Source organism: Bombina bombina, chromosome 4 (genome assembly GCF_027579735.1).
Source record: "Bombina bombina isolate aBomBom1 chromosome 4, aBomBom1.pri, whole genome shotgun sequence".
NCBI classification, from domain to species: Eukaryota; Metazoa; Chordata; class Amphibia; order Anura; family Bombinatoridae; genus Bombina; species Bombina bombina.
In genome coordinates this window covers 78,875,450-78,898,592 of record NC_069502.1, presented here as the reverse complement: position 1 = coordinate 78,898,592, position 23,143 = coordinate 78,875,450, and positions in this window count along the sequence as shown.

The window sequence follows — 23,143 nt, the reverse complement described above, 5'->3', positions numbered from 1 at the left end:
AGTTAAAATAAATACAAAGTTGCCTGTAAAATAAAAATAAATCCTGAGATAGCTACAATGTAACTATTAGTTATATTGTAGCTATCTTAGGGTTTATTTTACAGATAAGTATTTCGTTTTAAATAGGAATAATTTCTTTAGATGTATTTAAATTATATTTAAGTTAGGGGGGGTTAGGGTTAGACTTAGGTTTAGGGGTTAATAATTTTATTATAGTGGCAGCGACGTTGGCGGCGGCAGATTAGGGTTTAATAAATTTAATATAGTTGCGGCGACATTGGGGGGGGCAGATTAGGGGTTAATAAAATTTAACTAGTGCTTGCGAGGTGGGAGTGCGGCGGTTTAGGGGTTAATACGTTTATTACAGTGGCGGCAATGTCCGGTCGGCAGATTAGGGGTTAAATAATTTTATTATAGTGTTTGTGATGTGGGGGGGCCTCGGTTTAGGGGTTAATAGGTAGTTTATTAGTGTGAGTGTACTTTATAGCACTTTAGTTAGGAGTTTTATGTTACGGCGTTAGCCCATAAAACTCTTATCTACTGACTTGCGGTAGGAGTCTTGGAGGTAGAGGGTGTACCGCTCAATTTTTAAAGCGATCCTAATACTGGCGTTAGGCAAATCCCATTAAAAAGATAGTATACGCAATTGACGTAAGGGGATTTGCGGTATGCTAAAATTGCGGAAAAAAAGTGAGCGGTACACCTGTACCTGCCTGTTGAAAATAATTAGCAATATCTGTCTCTGTTTTTTGCAGTGCCTTGTGAGGTCTAAATGGGTTAATTTGTATGCAGGCATTATTAGTCAGGAGCGGCCAGCCTGGTTAATGGGGCCATAAAATGTAGCTAGTTCTGAGTGTGTCTGTTTATTTTTTCTATCCTTGTTTAAGTCCTTGCATTCCAACTAGTAAACACCTGGTTATCTTGGTAGGCCAAATATATGAATGTATGTACACAACTCATTGTAAACATTGGGAATGTATCTAGTTCATCCCTGACCTTTGCCTTTTTTTATGTATTGTCAAACACAGTAAAACCTACAATTCTGATGTGTAACTGTTATTTACTTAAAATGTAACCATATTTGTTAAAACCCTTGCATTTTTTAGCTAGCTAATCATAAACTGTAAATAGCCTAGATGTGGAATGTATAAATACCTGGGAAGGGGACTGACCCCCTCAGAGAAAACTTTGCATTGTTTCTCTCCATACTGCAGTGTGTAATCAATAAACAACCTATTTTTAACCTGTCTTGGTCTGAAGAAGTTATTCAGTCCAGGGTGAGTATATCACCAACACATGGCGTAGTCGGCAGGATGGCAAAATCTCAGACAGCAGTCCAAGTGGCAAAGACTTTCTGCTCCAGGGACACTCAATTTAGACCGGTCTTCTGAATGGTAAGAACATTTTTGTTTTTAGTTTAACAGTAATTGAGTGTCTCTGGGTAAGGGGTCAGAGCTGTTTGGCGTTCTGGGTGACGCTATCCTAAGAGGCTTTGTTTATTGATTTATTAATGTTATGTGTTGTATTGGGTAAATTGTTTTTGTAAAAAGTTAAAACTTGTGACCTAGGAGGGTGTCTATTTAAAGGCAACTGGGATTAGGAAACTGGGTTTACAGTTCAAGCCGCCCCAACCTGACTGCAAGTCCCACCAGATGTTAACCAGTCAGTGTTTGAATGCAAGGGGAACTGTGACAAACCTATATACGAAACTGTGACCTGGCAGACACCCTAAAAGGACACATAGTTACCTGTTCTGATTATTTGTTTAGGAAAATCTCTTGGATAAGTCCTGATTAGACAGCTTTATTTCTTGTGTAAGTCCTGATAGATTTCCCAGTGAAGAAAATATTGTTAATCTTAGGAAGGGGCTATCCTGGGTAGACGTAAGACTGCAGCAGTCATTTAAGGGGACAGTATACACTCATATACACTCATTTTCATTTAACTGCATGTAATAGACACTACTATAAAGAATAAGATGCACAGGTACTGATATAAAAATCAAGTATAAAACTGTTTAAAAACTTACACAGAGTTCTCAGTTTGCTCTATTGAAAATGACATAAACAGGAGCAAGTTGGAGTAGGTAACTGATGGTATTCTCATAAAACTGTGGGTAGTCTGAAAGTCAGAGCAGTGTTATTTGAAAATAAGCAAAATTATACATTTAAAAAAAACCAAAAAAAAACTTTATGGGCTATATAAATAGATCATCTACAAAACATTTATGCAAAGAAAAAATGAGTGTATAATGTCCCTTTGAGGGCAAACACGTGGTGTAGTGTTGCCAGGTTGGGGTGAAGGTTCCCCTGATACAATACAATTCTCTTTTGTTCTGTTTTGTTGGTTTTGTTGTTTTAGTTTTTAAGAATTTGTGTTAATTGTAAGTAAAAACCCCAAGTGACATTTAAAAAATATTTTAAAAAAAAAGTCAATTTAAAATGGGACATAGTTCCTCCAAAGGCTGTTCCACTAATCCTAAATGGCTAAAAGGTTCCCCAGCAGAATATATGAATCAACACCATGGCCCTTTTTGTAATAAGTACCATACTAAATGGTCCCGACTAACTCAAAACAAAGGGTCCAATATATGGCCAGAGGGTGGCTCTTGGAACTTGGATAAAATAAATACCCTAAGTAATGTTTTAACAGAGGTTTTAAAAAAAAAAAAAAGAACAACCCTACATCAGAAGAGTGTAAATCATATTTTAAATTAAATACTGAGGCAGTAAAAAGACAGGGTGAGTCATTAAAGGCTTCACTAGAGGATTATCAAAAAGAAATGAAAAACTTAGAATTAAATCTCCCACTAAGGGAAGAAAAAGAGCAAAAGAAAAAAAAAATAAGAAAAAGAGTGCAAGGAGTAAAAGAATAAAATGTTTCAAATGTGGAAAGGTGGGACACATGAGCAAAGATTGTTGGTCACTCCAGCAGCACTGAAAAACAGACACAGGAGCTGCATGTAAGAGGGAGGGGTATAGGAATACTGATAGATGGACTGACAAAAGTATGTGGTAGAAAAGTTTGTGTTTTAATGATTAAAAGATTAAGTAATAAATTAAAACTGTGCTTTATATTCCTTAAGTGACATTTTAAGTGGGTAAATCATGTTTTAGTGTTCTTTATCAGGGAGTACCCATGGACAAAGTAAGTGTATATTACACAATTTTGTAAAAATAGGAATAATTGAGAGGAAATTTATTTCTTTGTTAGATGGTTCAGAATATAATGCTCATGAAAATGTGTATAAATATTGAAGAGGTGCTGGAGATATGTAAGGAGATATTAGAAGTTTGTATGGTGGGTTTTCTACCTTAGGAGTGAATATTTTTAAAGTTTTAATTAGTGGTTGATTGTCAGTGTTCAATGTGTCTCTGTTGTATGATTTTTTCAGAGCAATAGTGCACAATGTGCAGTTGAAGGTAAATGTAGTATTTTGAACTTTTGTGTATAAGATTTATTGTGTTCTCCATTGAAATTACACAGAATTATTGATGGTAAATTATATGCTGCTAATTTATATATATATATATAAATTGTCTTGTATTGATTTGCAGAACTGGCCAGCTGCAATAATTATGCAAAGACAATATTTAGTTCAGATAATATTTAGTGGATGAATACAATTAAACCAGGTATTATCTTAATGAAGATGTTTGTATATGGTTGTTTAACCTCTTTTACTTAATTTTTCAAGTGGAATAAAACGTTTTAACTATAGAAAAAAAATGTGACACAGATAAGACTTTGAGCAGTTAGACAGTAAAAACATAGGAGCTGCGGTGCTATAAGAAAAGGGAGGAGGGGAGAATGTAGACTCTGACTGACTGTCAGTTCTTGATAGACAAAGTACATAGCCCTTTGTAAATATAGCCAAACGCTTTAATGATTATTGGAGTTGGGAATAAGCAAATATCAGAACCTTTGAGTGTAACTGTATTTCCTGAAACAGAATGACATGTTCCAAAACTGTTCAATAATGTCATTAGGAAAGACTTACTGTGTGAACTAGGGAAAGTTTTCCTTAATGTGTCTGGAGGGGAACAAGAAAGTGTATACCTGCCTTGGAGTGATAATTGCAGAATCTATGTGTTAAAGATTAGTAGACATGTGCGATTCGGTTCGGTTCGATTCGGAAATTCGGAAAATTTGGCAAATTCAGAGATTCGGATCGAACCGAATCTCCGAATTAAAATAGTGCAGAATCTACCGCATAAATCCGAATAACTTTGGATTTATTCGGATTTATTCGGTAGATTCGGATGGCCATGGATTACACTAGTATTGTACAGTATATTAGGTTATATCACTTTGCTATGGGTTACACCTAATGTACAGTCCATAATACTAGTCTAATCCCACCTAACACTTACCGAAATTCCGAATTTCCGAACCGAATCGAACCGAATCCAGACGAATTTATTTGAATCCGAATGAATCCGAAACAAATCCGAACCGAATTTATTCGAATCCGAATGAATCCGAAACAAATCCGAACCGAATTTATTAAAATTTTTCCAAATTCGAATCGCTCCAAACCGAAATTCGAAAAAATCCAAATCGATCCGAACCGAACCGAACCAAATTTTTTCGCCATGCACATGTCTAAAGATTAGTGACTAATAAAATCAGCAGGGGAAATGTTTTATTGAAATTAAAGGGACAGGGTACTTGACATTTTTATTGTTTAAAATAAAAAAAATAGATGGTCACTTTGTTACCCATTCCCCAGTTTTACATGATCAACACGGTAGTATTGATAAACTTCTTTTACCGCTGTGATTACTTAGGCCTAGATTTGGAGTTTGGCGGTAGCCGTGAAAACCAGCGTTAGAGGCTCCTAACGCTGGTTTTAGGCTACCTCCGGTATTTGGAGTCACTCAAAAAAGGGTGTAACGCTCACTTTTCAGCCGCGACTTTTCCATACCGCAGATCCCCTTACGTAAATTGCGTATCCTATCTTTTCAATGGGATTTTTCTAACTCCGGTATTTAGAGTCGTGTCTGAAGTGAGCGTTAGAATTCTAACGACAAAACTCCAGCCGCAGAAAAAAGTCAGTAGTTAAGAGCTTTCTGGGCTAACGCCGGTTCATAAAGCTCTTAACTACTGTACTCTAAAGTACACTAACACCCATAAACTACCTATGTACCCCTAAACCGAGGTCCCCCCACATCGCCGCAACCCGATTAAATTTTTTTAACCCCTAATCTGCCGACCGCCACCTACGTTATCCTTATGTACCCCTAATCTACTGCCCCTAACACCGCCGACCCCTATATTATATTTATTAACCCCTAATCTGCCCCCCACAACGTCGCCGCCAGCTACCTACACTTATTAACCCCTAATCTGCCGTCCGCATGCCGCCGCCAGCTACATTATCCCTATGTACCCCTAATCTGCTGCCCTAACATCGCCGACCCCTATATTATATTTATTAACCCCTAACCTGCCCCCCACAACGTCGCCGCCACCTACCTACAATAATTAACCCCTAATCTGCTGACCGCAAAGAGCCGCCAGCTACATTATAGCTCTGTACCCCTAATCTGCTGCCCCTAACACCGTCGACCCCTATATTATATTTATTAACCCCTAATCTGCCCCCCTCAACGTCGCCTCCACCTGCCTACACTTATTAACCCCTAATCTGCCGAGCGGACCGCACCGCTATTATTATAAAGTTATTAACCCCTAATCCGCCTCACTAACCCTATAATAAATAGTATTAACCCCTAATCTGCCCTCCCTAACATCGCCGACACCTAACTTCAAACATTAACCCCTAATCTGCCGACTGGAGCTCACCGCTATTCTAATAAATGTATTAACCCCTAAAGCTAAGTCTAACCCTAACACTAACACCCCCTAAATTAAATATAATTTTAATCTAACGAAATTAATTAACTCTTATTAAATAAATTATTCCTATTTAAAGCTAAATACTTACCTGTAAAATAAATCCTAATATAGCTACAATATAAATTATAATTACATTGTAGCTATTTTAGGATTAATATTTATTTTACAGGTAACTTTGTATTTATTTTAACCAGGTACAATAGCTATTAAATAGTTAAGAACTATTTAATAGCTAAAATAGTTAAAATAATTACAAATTTACCTGTAAAATAAATCCTAACCTAAGTTACAATTAAACCTAACACTACACTATCAATAAATTAATTAAATAAAATACCTACAATTACCTACAATTAAACCTAACACTACACTATCAATAAATTAAATAAATTAAATACAATACCTACAAATAACTACAATGAAATAAACTAACTAAAGTACAAAAAATAAAAAAGAACTAAGTTACAAAAAATAAAAAAATATTTACAAACATAAGAAAAATCTTACAACAATTTTAAACTAATTACACCTACTCTAAGCCCCCTAATAAAATAACAAAGCCCCCCAAAATAAAAAAAATGCCCTACCCTATTCTAAATTACTAAAGTTCAAAGCTCTTTTACCTTACCAGCCCTTAACAGGGCCCTTTGCGGGGCATGCCCCAAGAAGTTCAGCTCTTTTGCCTGTAAAAAAAAACATACAATACCCCCCCCCAACATTACAACCCACCACCCACATACCCCTAATCTAACCCAAACCCCCCTTAAATAAACCTAACACTAAGCCCCTGAAGATCATCCTACCTTGTCTTCACCTCACCGGGTATCACACTCCGGGAAGAAGAGTAGATCCGGACCGGCAACCATCATCTTCCAAGCGGCATCTTCTATCTTCATCCGATGAGGACCGGCTCCATCCTGAAGACCTCCACCGCGGACCCATCTTCAATCGGCGACGTCCAACTGAAGAATGACGGTTCCTTTAAGGGACGTCATCCAAGATGGCGTCCCTCGAATTCCTATTGGCTGATAGGATTCTATCAGCCAATCGGAATTAAGGTAGGAATATTCTGATTGGCTGATGGAATCAGCCAATCAGAATCAAGATCAATCCGATTGGCTGATCCAATCAGCCAATCAGATTGAGCTCGCATTCTATTGGCTGATCGGAACAGCCAATAGAATGCGAGCTCAATCTGATTGGCTGATTGGATCAGCCAATCGGATTGAACTTGATTCTGATTGGCTGATTCCATCAGCCAATCAGAATATTCCTACCTTAATTCCGATTGGCTGATAGAATCCTATCAGCCAATCGGAATTCGAGGGACGCCATCTTGGATGACGTCCCTTAAAGGAACCGTCATTCTTCAGTTGGACGTCGCCGGATGAAGATGGGTCCGCAGTGGAGGTCTTCAGGATGGAGCCGGTCCTCATCGGATGAAGATAGAAGATGCCGCTTGGAAGAAGATGGTTGCCGGTCCGGATCTACTCTTCTTCCCGGATAGGATGAAGACTTTGGACCCTCTTCTGGACTTCTTCAGTGGATGTCTAGCCCCCGCTTGGGTTGGATGAAGATATCGGAGCCAGGACGGGTCGGTGTGATACCCAGTGAGGTAAAGACAAGGTAGGATGATCTTCAGGGGCTTAGTGTTAGGTTTATTTAAGGGGGGTTTGGGTTAGATTAGGGGTATGTGGGTGGTGGGTTGTAATGTTGGGGGGGGTATTGTATGTTTTTGTTTACAGGCAAAAGAGCTGAACTTCTTGGGGCATGCCCCGCAAAGTGCCCTGTTCAGGGTTGGTAAGGTAAAAGAGCTTTGAACTTTAGTAATTTAGAATAGGGTAGGGCATTTTTTATTTTGGGGGGCTTTGTTATTTTATTAGGGGGCTTAGAGTAAGTGTAATTAGTTTAAAATTGTTGTAAGATTTTCCTTATGTTTGTAAATATTTTTTTATTTTTTGTAACTTAGTTCTTTTTTATTTTTTGTACTTTAGTTAGTTTATTTCATTGTAGTTATTTGTAGATATTGTATTTAATTAATGTATTGATAGTGTAGTGTTAGGTTTAATTGTAGGTAATTGTAGATATTTTATTTAATTAATTTAATGATAGTGTAGTGTTAGGTTTAATTGTAACTTAGGTTAGGATTTATTTTACAGGTAATTTTGTTATTATTTTAACTAGATAACTATTAAATAGTTCTTAACTATTTAATAACTATTGTACCTGGTTAAAATAATTGCAAAGTTACCTGTAAAATAAATATTAATCCTAAAATAGCTATAATATTATTATAATTTATAGTGTAGCTATATTAGGATTTATTTTACAGGTAAGTATTTAGCTTTAAATAGGAATAATTTATTTAATAAGAGAAAATTAATTTCGTTAGATGTAAATTATATTTAACTTAGGGGGGTGTTAGTGTTAGGGTTAGACTTAGCTTTAGGGGTTAATACATTTATTAGAATAGCGGTGAGCTCCAGTCGGCAGATTAGGGGTTAATAATTGAAGTTAGGTGTCGGCGATGTTAGGGAGGGCAGATTAGGGGTTAATACTATTTATTATAGGGTTAGTGAGGCGGATTAGGGGTTAATAACTTTATTATAGTAGCGCTCAGGTCCGCTCGGCAGATTAGGGGTTAATAAGTGTAGGCAGGTGGAGGCGACGTTGTGGGGGGCAGATTAGGGGTTAATAAATATAATATAGGGGTCGGCGATGTTAGGGCAGCAGATTAGGGGTACATAGGGATAATGTAAGTAGCGGCGGTTTACGGAGCGGCAGATTAGGGGTTAATAATAATATGCAGGGGTCAGCGATAGCGGAGGCGGCAGATTAGGGGTTAATAAGTGTAAGGTTAGGGGTGTTTAGACTCGGGGTACATGTTAGAGTGTTAGGTGCAGACGTAGGAAGTGTTTCCGCATAGCAAACAATGGGGCTGCGTTAGGAGCTGAACGCGGCTTTTTTGCAGGTGTTAGGGTTTTTTTCAGCTCAAACAACCCCATTGTTTCCTATGGGGGAATCGTGCACGAGCACGTTTTTGAGGCTGGCCGCTTGCGTAAGCAACTCTGGTATCGAGAGTTGAAGCTGCGTTAAATATGCTCCTTTTTTGGAGCCTAACGCAGCCTTTATGTGGACTCTCAATACCAGAGTTATTTTTATGGTGCGGCCAGAAAAAAGCCGGCGTTAGCTTTTCGGGTCGCTACCGACAAAACTCTAAATCTAGCCGTTAGTATCCAAATCTCTGCAGACTGCCCACTTATCTCAGTGCTTTTTATAAACTTGCAATTTGGCAATTAGTGTTGCAGCCTATGAGCCTGCCTAGTTTTAGCCTTTAACAAAGAATACCAAGCGAACCAAGCAGATTTGATGATAAGAGTAAATTTGAAGGTTGTTTGGAATTGCATGCCCTATCTAAATCATTAAAGTTTCATTTTATTGACCCTTTAAAGAAAAATGTAAATTACCCTGTATTTTACAATACCCCCTGTGTAAAATGCTGATGACTATTAGTTTAACATTGCTCAGAAACAGGCTGTAAGTATAATATCTGTGATGTTGATTTTGGAGACTATGACATACAACTAACATCAATACTTAAGTCTCTCCATCTCCAGGTACGTGCTGCGCAGCCACAGGATGATAATCGTGCAGTGCATGCCATCTCACCTGGTGATCTCGTAATGGTTAAAAGTTTTTCTAGAAAAACAGCTCTACAGCCAAAATGGAAGGGACCTTTCCGTGTACTACTTATCACGCATACAGCCATTAAAGTTGCAGAAGTTAAATCTTGGATCCACTATTTCATTGTAAATTGGTGCCACCACAGACTGATCCTATCACTGGCAAGGAAATCCAAAAAGACTGAGCCTTTGGGAAGTATTATTCTTTGACAGTGCCTGACTGTTTCCTGAGATTTGACTCATTTTTACTTATTATTCCTGTATGCTGCATTTACACTCTGGTGATGTTTACTAGAGTGTAAAGAAAAATCCCTGATTTATATACCTTCTAATAGTCACATAGGCCTAGATTTAGAGTTGGGCGGTAGCCGTCAAAACCAGCGTTAACGCTGGTTTTTACCGCCAGGGTCTAACGCTCACTTTGCAGCCGCGACTTTTCCATACCGCAGATCCCCCTACGCCATTTGCGTATCCTATCTTTTCAATGGGATATTTCTAACGCCGGTATTTAGAGTCTTGGCTGAAGTGAGCGTTAGAAATCTAACGACAAAACTCCAGCCGCAGAAAAAAGCCAGGAGTTAAGAGCTTTCTGGGCTAACGCCGGTTTATCAAGCTCTTAACTACTGTGCTCTAAAGTACACTAACACCCATAAACTACCTATGTACCCCTAAACCGAGGCCCCCCCCACATCGCCGCCACTCTATTAAATTTTTTTAACCCCTAATCTGACGCTCTGTACACCGCCGCAACATACATTATAGTTATGTACCCCTAATCTGCTGCCCCTAACACCGCCGACCCCTATATTATATTTATTAACCCCTAATCTGCCCCCCACAACATCGCCGCCAGCTACCTACAATAATTAACCCCTAATCTGCCGACCGGATCTCGCGCTACTCTAATAATTGGATTAACCCCTAAAGCTAAGTCTAACCCTAACACTAACACCCCCCTAAGTTAAATATAATTTTAATCTAACAAAATAAATTAACTCTTATTAAATAAATTATTCCTATTTAAAGCTAAATACTTACCTGTAAAATAAATAATATAAATTATAATTATATTGTAGCTATTTTAGGATTAATATTTATTTTACAGGCAACTTTGTATTTATTTTAACCAGGTACAATAGCTATTAAATAGTTAATAACTATTTAATAGCTAAAATAGTTAAAATAATTACAAAATTACCTGTAAAATAAATCCTAACCTAAGTTACAATTAAACCTAACACTACACTATCAATAAATTAATTAAATACAATACCTACAAATAACTACAATTAAATAAACTAACTAAAGTACAAAAAATAAAAAAGAACTAAGTTACAAAAAATAAAAAAATATTTACAAACATTAGAAAAATATTACAACAATTTTAAACTAATTACACCTACTCTAAGCCCCCTAATAAAATAACAAAGACCCCCAAAATAAAAAAATGCCCTACCCTATTCTAAATTTAAAAAGTTCAAAGCTCTTTTACCTTACCAGCCCTGAAAAGGGCCATTTGCGGGGCATGCCCCAAATAATTCAGCTCTTTTGCCTGTAAAATAAAACATACAATACCCCCCCAACATTACAACCCACCACCCACATACCCCTAATCTAACCCAAACCCCCCTTAAATAAACCTAACACTAAGCCCCTGAAGATCTTCCTACCTTATCTTCACCATGCCAGGTTCACCGATCCGTCCACCGAAGTGTTGATCCAAGCCTCCGAAATCTTGATCCAAGCCTGAAGAGTGACGTCCATCCTCCAGCTGAAGTCTTGATCCAAGCGGGCAGAAGAGGACATCCGGACCGACAAACATCTTCATCCAAGCCGCATCTTCTATGTTCTTCAATCCGATGATGACCGGCTGATCTTCAAGACCTCCAGCGCGGATCCATCCATCTTCACCGACGACTTCCCGACGAATGATCGGATCAGCCAATCGGATTGAACTTGAATCTGATTGAACTTTATTTTGGGGGTCTTTGTTATTTTATTAGGGGGATTAGAGTAGGTGTAATTAGTTTAAAATTGTTGTAATATTTTTCTAATGTTTGTAAATATTTTTTTATTTTTTGTAACTTAGTTCTTTTTTATTTTTTGTACTTTAGTTAGTTTATTTAATTGTAGTTATTTGTAGGTATTGTATTTAATTAATTTATTGATAGTGTAGTGTTAGGTTTAATTGGAACTTAGGTTAGGATTTATTTTACAGGTAATTTTGTAATTATTTTAACTATTTTAGCTATTAAATAGTTATTAACTATTTAATAGCTATTGTACCTGGTTAAAATAAATACAAAGTTGCCTGTAAAATAAATATTAATCCTAAAATAGCTACAATATAATTTATATTGTAGCTATATTAGGGTTTATTTTACAGGTAAGTATTTAGCTTTAAATAGGAATAATTTATTTATTAAGAGTTAATTTATTTCGTTAGATTTAAATTATATTTAACTTAGGGGGGTGTTAGTGGTAGGGTTAGACTTAGCTTTAGGGGTTAATACATTTATTATAGTAGCGGTGAGTTCCGGTCGACAGATTAGGGGTTAATTATTGTAGGTAGCTGGCGGCGACGTTGTGGGGGGCAGATTAGGGGTTAATAAATATAATATAGGGGTCGACGGTGTTAGGGGCAGCAGATTAGGGGTACATAACTATAATGTATGTTGCGGCGGTGTACGGAGCGGCAGATTAGGGGTTAATAATAATATGCAGGTGTCAGCGATAGCGGAGACGGCAGATTAGGGGTTAATAAATATAACATAGTGGTCGGTGGTGTTAGGGGCAGCAGATTAGGGGTACATAGGGATAACGTAGCTGGCGGCGGTGTACGGAGCGGCAGATTAGGGGTTAATAATAATATGCAGGGGTCAGCGATAGCGGGGGCAACAGATTAGGGGTTTATAAGTGTAAGGTTAGGGGTGTTTAGACTCGGGGTTCATGTTAGGGTGTTAGGTGCAGACTTAGGAAGTGTTTTCCCATAGGAAACAATGTAGCTGCGTTAGGAGCTGAACGCTGCTTTTTTGCAGGTGTTAGGTTTTTTTTCAGCTCAAACTGCCCCATTGTTTCCTATGGGGTAATCGTGCACGAGCACGTTTTTGAAGCTGGCCGCGTATCTAGAGTTGCAGTGGCGGTAAATATGCTCTACGCTCCCTTTTTTGAAGCCTAACGCAGCCCTTCTGTGAACTCTAAATACCAGCGGTATTTAAAAGGTGCGGGAGAAAAAAAGCCAGCGTAGCTAACGTACCCCTTTGGCCGCAGAACTCTAAATCTAGCCGTTAGATAATAACAGTTCATTTTTGTATGATTTATTTATTCTATTACTGTGTAATTGTTATATGTATATCAAACTCACCATGTATCCTTTTATATTTTTGTGCATTCTCATTGTTCCCAGTTATGTCTGCCATACCACCTATGGGAACAAGACAATGCATTTATTGTTACTGCCACATGGATGGTACAGGTGCATGATGGATCTGTGGTTTCATACCACATATCCATGAGTCTGGTACCTCTGTATTAATGTTCTTTTAGTTAAAATACTATTAAATTAGGCATTTCAACAATGTATACAATGTTTCACTATTAATGAAACATTACTATACATTCATTTTTATTTTGCTTATTTTTTTGTTAAGTACATATAAAAATTATACTTGTTGGGGGGCGGAGTCTAGCCACGATCCATGATGGCTGCTTTCTAACAGATCTCCAGTGTCCCCACAAGTAAACGGCAGCCAATCAGTGCTTTCCCAGCTACCAAATGCACTAATAACGGTGACCGGATCATATACAACTAACTACAGATACCCTTAACCCAGGCTGACTAAATCATTCCTGCGTCAGGTACAGCAGCAGTCGGCTGCCCGGGAGGCCTACAGTTTTAACAGAGCACTTGCCATAGCGCTGAATAGAGTACAAAACACCCGGATCGCCTTACCTAGGCTGGTACCATACCGCTGTGAGCCGTTGACCTCCCTTTGCACTGTCCTGGAACATAGCCCTGGTATTACCCGCTCCACAGGAGGCGGCAGCAACACAGACTCCTGGCCGCAGGGGAAATAATAAAACAGGCCGCTACCACGTGGCTGCAGGAAGAATAAGCAGCGCGGCTCTCTCCCCTGGATGGAACAACTCGAATGACAGGGAGATGTCAAAAGGAGCGGTAAGAACATACTCTAAATATCTAGTGTGAGCACAGCAGCTAAATGCATAACTAAAAATCTAAACAGGCACCTCTAACAGGCTCAAGGGACTGTGACTCTCAGACCTGTTCCTCACACAAGCAGTGAAGGACCTCATATTAATCACATAGAGGAATATTTTATTAATACCTGAAGGGGAAAAGACATATAACCATTCAAAAATATAAAGACGCATACTCACACAGGGACATTACAAGGGAATGGCAAGTAAAAGAAATGCAAAGCCACCCAAGGGTGTTCAGTCATCAAATATGGAAAACTACCTTATCCCCACGGATGCACCCACACCTTCTAGCAAACCTCTAGGTGACCCAACTACTTTTGTTACACCTTTACAGGCCCCGGGCTCTGAGCAGGGAGCTCATTTCTTTTGTTATCTCACCAAAGAGGACATTAGACATTTGTCCTCTAAAGAGGACATCAAAGAGGCGATGCAGGATTTTAGAGCTATGTTTGGGGAGCTAAAGAGGAATGTGGCTCGGGTTGATCAGCGAGTTACACTGGTAGAGGAAAGGCAGGAGGCCATGAATTCAGACCTACAGCACCAGTCTAGCCAAATGCAGGCCCAGGAAGGGGCAGTACAAACCCTAATGGACCGCATAGAGGATCTTGAAAACAGGAGCAGGAGGAATAACCTCCGCCTCCGTGGCATTCCTGAGGTTATAGATCCACCTGCCCTTCTGCAATACCTGCAAGATTACATAAGATACCTAAAGCAGGATGATGCTGCGCTTGATATTCAAATTGAAAGAGCACATAGGGCTCTACGCCCGAAACCTCCTAGCAGAGCACCCCCAAGGGACATCATTATAAAGTTTTTATCATTCCGTGACAAGGAAGAAGTCCTGAGGCTTGTAAGAGGCAGACACCAGATAGAGTTTAGAGGAGCAGAAGTGCAGGTTTATTCAGACCTTTGTCCAGTCACCCTGCAGAAAAGAAGGGAAATGAGATTTGCAACAACGGTACTGAAAGAGAGGAGGATCCCCTAAAGATGGGGCTTCCCCACTAGCATAATTGCCACCAGAAATAACAGGTCCCATGTCCTAAGAACAATAGACGACTTACCAAGCTTCAATCAAGCCTTGGGCCTTGACATAAGGCCGCCACGGGCCTTAGAAGCTGCTCCACAGCGACCTCCAGAGAGAGGCCAAGACGAAAACCTGCGAAACCTAAATTAGCGGCCGGGGGCTTGATCTTTGTCCTGGGTTGGGCCGCCCGACCGCTGATTGCACAGACTGAAGGCAGCTTTCTTGCTGATATTTGAGGGTGGAACTTACCCTGGACTCAAAAGTTGTATACTGTATTGCATGTATGTGATTGCATTACTGTGCACAGTTGAAATGGTTTGGTTAGCACAAGTTGTTTACTGTTTTTTCCTCCTATTATATATATAGCACCTGTTATGTTCAGAATATTAGCCTGTAGCGCACTGTCAGTGTAGAATCTCAATAGCTTTAATAACACTTCACCAGGAAAAAGTGGGGCCACGGTACACACAAAACCTAGTCTGGGGCAACTAATTGGCAACCCTTGAGAGAGAGCCAAGGAGAGTAGATAGATGGTAGGTGATAACTTTAGACTTACCCTAAGCAATAAACCGCAGTGCCCCTTCATTAAAAAAAAATATACAGCTCCCGACTGGTCCTTAAGCCCAACAGGTCTGACCCCTAGATTTATAAGGTAAATTGAGACCTATAATAGCTTATACACTGGCATGTGAGGTCAGATGACAAGGTGCTAACCCTAGCTTAGCTTAACAGAGGAAATGGGAAATACCGGTCATTATTTTATTGTACTGTATTGTATTAAGGATTGCACTGATTTACAATTGAAAGTTTTAAATGTTTATCTGCATAGCGTTTACGGGGGGGGGGAGGACTACCCCCTGGTTTTGTTACATTTGTACATTGGAGCTCCCATTTTCGGAGAGTGATCCAATCTTTGTAAATTACTGTAAAGTTACTATTTTTTGTATTTATTTTTGTGAATACTGCATTCTTTTTTCATAGTATTATCTCTAATATTGAATTCTTAAAGTAACACACCAAAGATAGTTACTCTTCTCTTTTCTCACTTTTCTTCGCTCTTCTTCTTTGCCCCAATCCCCCTTTCCTCCCATTCCTAACCCCCCTCCCTTACCTTCATCTCCCTTCCCCCCCCAGTCCCCTCAACCCCCTACTTTCCCCTCCTACCACCACAGCCCCTCCCTCTTCCCCACTAGCTTACTCCTCCCATCCTTTCCTTAACCCCTCCATCCATCCTCTCCTAGCCCCTTCCTTATACTTTTTTCCAGCCCCCTCTCTCCTGCCTTCCCCTCCTTGCTTTTCACTGCTATCCCCCCTTAGTCCCTCAATAGCATTTGGGTTTTTTTTTTTCCCTCTATCCTCTCACCCTCCTTAACCTCATTTGCACAGAAGCTCAATTCCCCTTCAAATAAAGCAACATGGAAAGAAGGCGAGGTTGTGCTGAGCCCCCCCCCCCATTTGAAATAATATCAATCAATGCGAAAGGCCTCAACAGCCCCAGTAAAAGAGCTATAGCACTCAGGGATGTATACAGGATGGGAGGGGACATAGTTTTTTGGCAGGAGACTCATTTCCCTTCGGGTCATGAGCCACAATGGTCAAATCACCGCTATCCCATGGTCTATTTCGCATCAGGCCCTGCCAAAAAAAATGGGGTCGGGATTATGTTTAGTGCCAAAATGCCCTTCAAGATACAACAGCAGTATGCCGACCCTGAAGGTAGATTCATTCTCCTCATGTGCTCCTTGTTTGGCAGGCCTCTCACCTTAGCCAATGTGTACTGCCCTAATCGAACCCAGCACCTCTTTCTCTCTAGGGTCATACGCAAAATTACAGAAATAAAAGTTGTGGTGCTCTATTTGGGGGGAGATTTCAATGCTCCTCTGGATCCCTCACTTGATACCTCTGATGGCCTATCCAGCACTCCCCACAAAAATTTGAAACGAATGACGGCCTTATTGGCTGAGCTAGCAGTCCACGATGTCTGGCGCATGCACCACCCTCATCACAGAAATTAAACGTTCTACTCGCACCCTCATAGAAAATATTCAAGAATTGACTATATTTTCACTGACACAGTAGGCCTAACATACACTAGAAGTAGCAATATACACGCAATCACATGGTCAGACCATGCCCCAGTTAGCTGCAGAGTAGACTGGCCCAGCGCCCCGCTTACGTCTTATACGTGGAAGCTCGACGACACTCTGCTGGACTATTCTCTGTTTTCAGCCGAGATCAAAAAGGCATTAATTGAATTTTTTCACCTAAATGCAGACGATAGCATCGAGAACTCTACCATATGGGAGGCACACAAGTGCACCATCAGAGGTCTCCTAATTAGTCTCCTAATTAGTCTCCTAATTAGCCGAAAAGCGAAACTGAACAAGCTAAGGATGGAACGTTGAGAAAGCAGAACAACAGCATAAAGCTTGCCCCCTTGACGGAGACAAACTGAAGCTTCTGACCTCTGCCAGATCAGATCTCTTGTGCTTCTTGCAGGAGAACCACCAAAAAAAGGCCCTCATATTGAGACAAACATACTTTGAGCACGGAGATAGGGCAGGGAAACTGTTACCAAGGGCTATAGCTAGGAAAAAAATAAAAAAATAAAGGCGTATGTCCATCACATGCAGGGGAGGGATGGCATAGTTAAGGCAGATGGAGCTTCGATTGCAAAGATTTTTAAAGAATATTACGAAACACTATATGATCTGCAGAAGTCCACCGGGGATGGAGCAGGTGACCCACAGCTGCTTCAGACAGTAGAGGAGGTTCGGAACTATCTAGATGATGTTCATCTCCCACAGATCACGGTGGAGGAGGCAGAGGCACTGGACTCTCCTATCACTCTAGACGAAGTCAAGAAGGCCATAAAGGACCTACCCTCAGGGAAAAGTCCAGGGTCGGACGGCTTCGGTCTTAAATACTATAAGACATTCACCGACGTTCTAGCACCAGAACTTGTTACGATCTTTAACTTGCTGGCCCATAACCCCACATTGCCAAGCTCCATGTTGGAAGCTTTCATAGCGGTGATCCCGAAGCCTGGGAAATCGCAAGACAGACCTGAGAATTACAGGCCCATTTCGCTTTTAAACTCAGATGTTAAAATTCTGGCGAAAATCCTGGCGACCCGGTTAAATAGACTCCTCCTGAGCATGATATCAACTGACCAAGTGGGCTTCATTCCAGCTCGAGAAGCCAGGGATAACACCCTGAAGGTGCTACAGATGATCACACATGCACATGTAACGGGAACCCCACTGTCCTTGGTAACAACGGACGCTGAGAAAGCGTTTGACCGTGTGAGCTGGTTGTTCATACGGCAAACACTAGAGAAATTCGGCTTTGGAAATGGCTTTATAAACCAGACGATGTCCCTGTACTCCACACCCAATGCCAGGGTCAGAGTTAACAGCATGATGTCCGATACATTTCAGATCAAAAACGGAACCAAGCAGGGATGTCCCCTCTCGCCTCTCCTTTTTGCTCTTACCATCCTAGCAGCCAAAATCAGAAACAACCCCACGATAAAGGGTTTCGTGGTGGGAAATACAGAGCACAAACTTTCCATGTACGCGGATGACGTGTTATTAACAATCTCAGATTCAGCAAATTCCCTGGCTGCGGCAATGCAGGAATTCTCAGCGTTCGGTAGAGTCTCAAACTTTTTGCTTAACCCTCAGAAGTCAGAAATCCTAAACATCTCGGAATCACCGTCAACGTTTGACACTCTTAAAAACACTTGCCCCATCAAAATTGCCTCACACCAGATTAAGTACCTATGGATACTGATTACGCCTAACCTGGCAGAAATCTCTGATCTTAATTATAAGAATATTAGAGATGATATACTCAAAGACCTTGCAAACTGGAAAAAAAATCTATCTCATGGATGGGATGGGTGGGAGTAATCAAAATGAACGTGCTCCCAAGGATGCTATATGTAATGCAGGCGGTCCCATTAGCGCCATCCACAAATTACGTCCAACAGGTCCAAACCACTGTTGAGGCTTATATTTGGAATGGGATAAAGCCAAGAATCAGAAAACATACGATTTATTTACCCAGAGAAAGAGGGGGACTCAGAGTCCCACTTTTGAGGGAATATCAAAGAGCCATCTCCCTACAGAGATTGGTTGAATGGAGCCAGGGCTCCAGCAACAAGGCATGGATTCAAAATGACAATGAGATTGTCCGAAGGGGTAACACGGGCACGCTGGCCTGGATTTCTCCTAATGGTCGGCCAAACCTAATCAAACAATATCCCATGATTCAAGAAGTGCTCCAGTGCTGGGATGCGCAACTTAAAGTAGACTCTTACATCTCTACGCCCACCTCGCCCAACATCCCAATTAGGGAGAACCCAGACTTGGGCATGGAGACAAGACCGTTCCAGTCGGGTGCGTATTACCGCCTGGCTGACACGGCTATATCCAATATCCTACAGCAGGATAAGCTCAGACCGCAAGTAGAGATGGCGGATTGGGACCCAGCCGTCTTCGGCTCGTGGTTCAGAGTAGCTCAAATCTCTCACTACTACACCATGCACAAACACAAATCAGAAATGCATAGAAGTAGAACGCTCTTTGAAACGCTCTGCACGGCACCACAGGCACTAACCCATCTAATATCAAAGATATATAAGCTTCTGCTCACCAAGGGGGACACAATACTCCCATCCTACGCGCACGCTTGGCAAACAGAACTTGGTCTGGAGATAGGCATGAAGGATTGGATTAAAATATTTAGAAAAGCGAAAAAAGCGTCGGTCTCAATGAGACTACAGGAGACACATTACAAATTTCTAAGTAGATGGTACTTGACTCCTAGTAGACTCCAGAGAATATACCCGCAAACAAAAGGGGAGTGCTGGAGGGGCTGTGGAGAGAGTGGAACTCTGTTGCACATTTGGTGGAACTGTCCTATTATAAAACCTTTTTGGGAGGGGGTGCTGGGAGAGATGAGCAGAATCCTTAAAATAATAATACCTCCAAAATCAGCTTACCTCATCTACCACGAGCTACCCAAAATAATAGGGGAAGACAAATATCTGCTCTTCATGCTAATGCTTAATGGAGCTAAAGGGCTCATCCCGAAATTTTGGAAGAAAGCACAGGCCCCTGACATCCAGGAATGGAGATCCAGAGTGGTGGATCTTCTTAACCTCGAAAGGTACCACTATTTGAAAACTGGCAAACTAGCTACGCACGAAATGATGCTACTAACCTGGGAGGGTAGAGGAATATAACCAGACAACTTCAAGAACACCTTGCAATAGGTGTTAGAACCCTCAGTCCAGAGACCCCCCTCCCATCCCTATATCCCTTCTCCTTTTTTTTTTTTTTCTTCTTTTTCTCTCTTCCCATTTCGCTTCCCTTTTCCCCCTCCTCTCCAAATCTGCTCTCACCTTTCTCTTTGTCTTATTGCCAAGTTCTGTTTTGACAGTTAAAGCCCTGTATGGGCTGAAACTCCAGGTGACAGGTTGAAGCCCAGCTGTATGACTCAGGCAAGCTGGGCAATCAGGTTCAAATGATATTTAAGCCCCTGGTGTTTGGTTTCTGAGAATATTATTACTATTTAAAAATTGTGAGGATATGTCCTCGCTAAAACAAGCTCATAATCACTTGTACTGATGGACAACAGTTTAACTGTATAACTGACAGACATATGTGCTAGTTATAAATCTTGGTATGATGATCAACAAATGTAAATACCGACACTTTTTGTTTATATCACAGATTGTAACTCTAACCTTTTGCAAAAATGTCATCTGATGCATGTTGTTATCTATTTTCAATAACAATAAAGCTTGTTTTAAAAAAAAAAAAAAAAAAAAATTATACTTGTTAAATTTTCTCCTAGTGATGATTGGATTAATTATTTTAGCTAATGTATCTGGGAGGTTTTGTATATTGCTCCTTCCCCACATTCTCTATTTGTTTTTTGTTTATTTTCAGATGGATTATTAGTTTTGCATCCATTTAATAGCAGTGAGCATTCAAGGTAGTTTAGGTGTTAATATAATTGTGTTCAAATACGTATGTACTTATGTTTAGCTATTAGATAGAGATTACAAAGCAACATATTGTATGTCTGTGGCAACCCCAGTCTCTTAAAGGGACAGTACATTGAAAAATTATTTTTATATTAATCTATTTTAGACTTGTAAGAGCAGCTGCAGAGTATAACATTTATGAGAAATTGCATTTTCGGGTTTATTTGTGTATTTGAAGTAGCTGGTTTTGTGCTTTAAAACTACAGCCTATCTTCAGGTAATATTATATTCCATTATGTTATCACTTTGTTTACACAGACTTACATCCTTATCTATTAATTATGTGGAGAACCAAAGCTCAATACTTAGAGAGAAAAATGGAAAAATTATAATTTTATTACTTACCCATTCTGCATGATACTTAGTTTAGTGTTTTGGTTTCTGATTTGACTTTTGGCCTGTCAGGATAAACTAGCTGTACAGATACTGCAAGGTTTGCTAATCTTTGTCGTACTAATTGTTTTTCTTTCTCTCTTAGTAATCTGTCTCAAACTAATGCTACACAAGCTCTGCAGCCTTGTCAGCCCAGCAACCAGCAGACTGATGCCCTCCTGTGAAGATTCAGCCCCGCATGTGCCCCATCGCTATGACCACGGTGACTCTGCACTGCAGTTTGAGATTTAGTTCACCCAACTAAATCATATTGCTGTTTGATGCTATTGTCACAGAGTTTTACAGCATCAGAGGAGGGACTGTTGAAAATAATATACAATATCTGTCTCTGTTTCTTGCAGGCCTTGTGATATCTGAATGGGTTAATTTGTATGCAGGCATTATTAGTCAGGAGCGGCCAGCCTGGTTAATGGGGCCATAAAATGTAGCTAGTTCTGAGTGTGTCTGTTTATTTTTTCTATCCTTGTTTAAGTCCTTGCATTCCAGCTAGTATAAGTAAACACCTGGTTATCTTGGTAGGCCAAATATATGAATGTATGTACACAACTCATTGTAAACATTGGGAATGTATCTAGTTCATCCCTGACCTTTGCCTTTTTTTATGTATTGTCAAACACAGTAAAACCTACAATTCTGATGTGTAACTGTTATTTACTTAAAATGTAACCATATTTGTTAAAACCCTTGCATTTTTTAGCTAGCTATAGTGATGTTGCGAATAGTTTGCTGGCGAATAGATCCCGGCGAACATAGCATGTTCTCGTTCGCCGCGGCGGGTGAACATATGCGATGTTCGATCCGCCCCCTATTCGTCATCATTGAGTAATACTTTGACCCTGTACCTCACAGTCAGAAGACACATTCCAGCCAATTAGCAGCAGACACTCCCTCCCAGACCCTCCTACCTCCTGGACAGCATCCATTTTAGATTCATTTGGAAGCTGCAATCTTAGTGAGAGGAGGGACAGTGTAGCTTCTGCTGATTTAATAGGGAAATTGATAGCTAGGCTAGTGTATTCAGTGTCCACTACAGACCTGAAGGACTCATCTGATCTCTGCTCTAAGGACAACACCCCAAAAAGCCCTTTTTAGGGCTAGAACATCAGTCTGCTTTTTTTTCCCTGTGTAATCTAATTGCAGTTGCCTGCCTGCCAGCGTGTGTGTCAGGCTCACAGCGTATACTGTGCCCACTTGCCCAGTGCCACCACTCATATCTGGTGTAACAGTAGTGTAGATTTAAAAAAAAAAAAAAACACTTTTTTGACTGTGTTAAATAATAGCAGTCAGTTTCCTTCACACGTGTGCGTTTCAGAGCCTTCCTGCCAGGGCACAGTGTCACCCCAGTGCAACTCATATCTGGTGTAACATTAGTGTAGATTTAAAAAAAACAACACTTTTTGACTGTTAAATAATAGCAGTCATTTTCCTTCACACGTGTGCGTTTCAGGGCCTGCCTGCCAGGGCACAGTGTCACCCCAGTGCAACTCATATCTGGTGTAACAGTAGTGTAGATTTAAAAAAAACAACACTTTTTTGACTGTGTTAAATAATAGCAGTCAGTTTCCTTCACACGTGTGCTTTTCAGTGCCTGCCTGCCAGGACACAGTGTCACCCCAATGCAACTCATATCTGGTGTAACAGTAGTGTAGATTTAAAAAAAACAACACTTTTTTGACTGTGTTAAATAATAGTAGTCAGTTTCCTTCACACGTGTGCGTTTCAGGGCCTGCCTGCCAGGGCACAGTGTCACCCCAGTGCAACTCATACCTGGTGTAACAGTAGTGTAGATTTAAAAAAACAACACTTTTTTGACTGTGTTAAATAATAGCAGTCAGTTTCCTTAACACATGTGCGTTTCAGGGCCTGCCTGCCAGGGCACAGTGTCACCCCAGTGCAACTCAT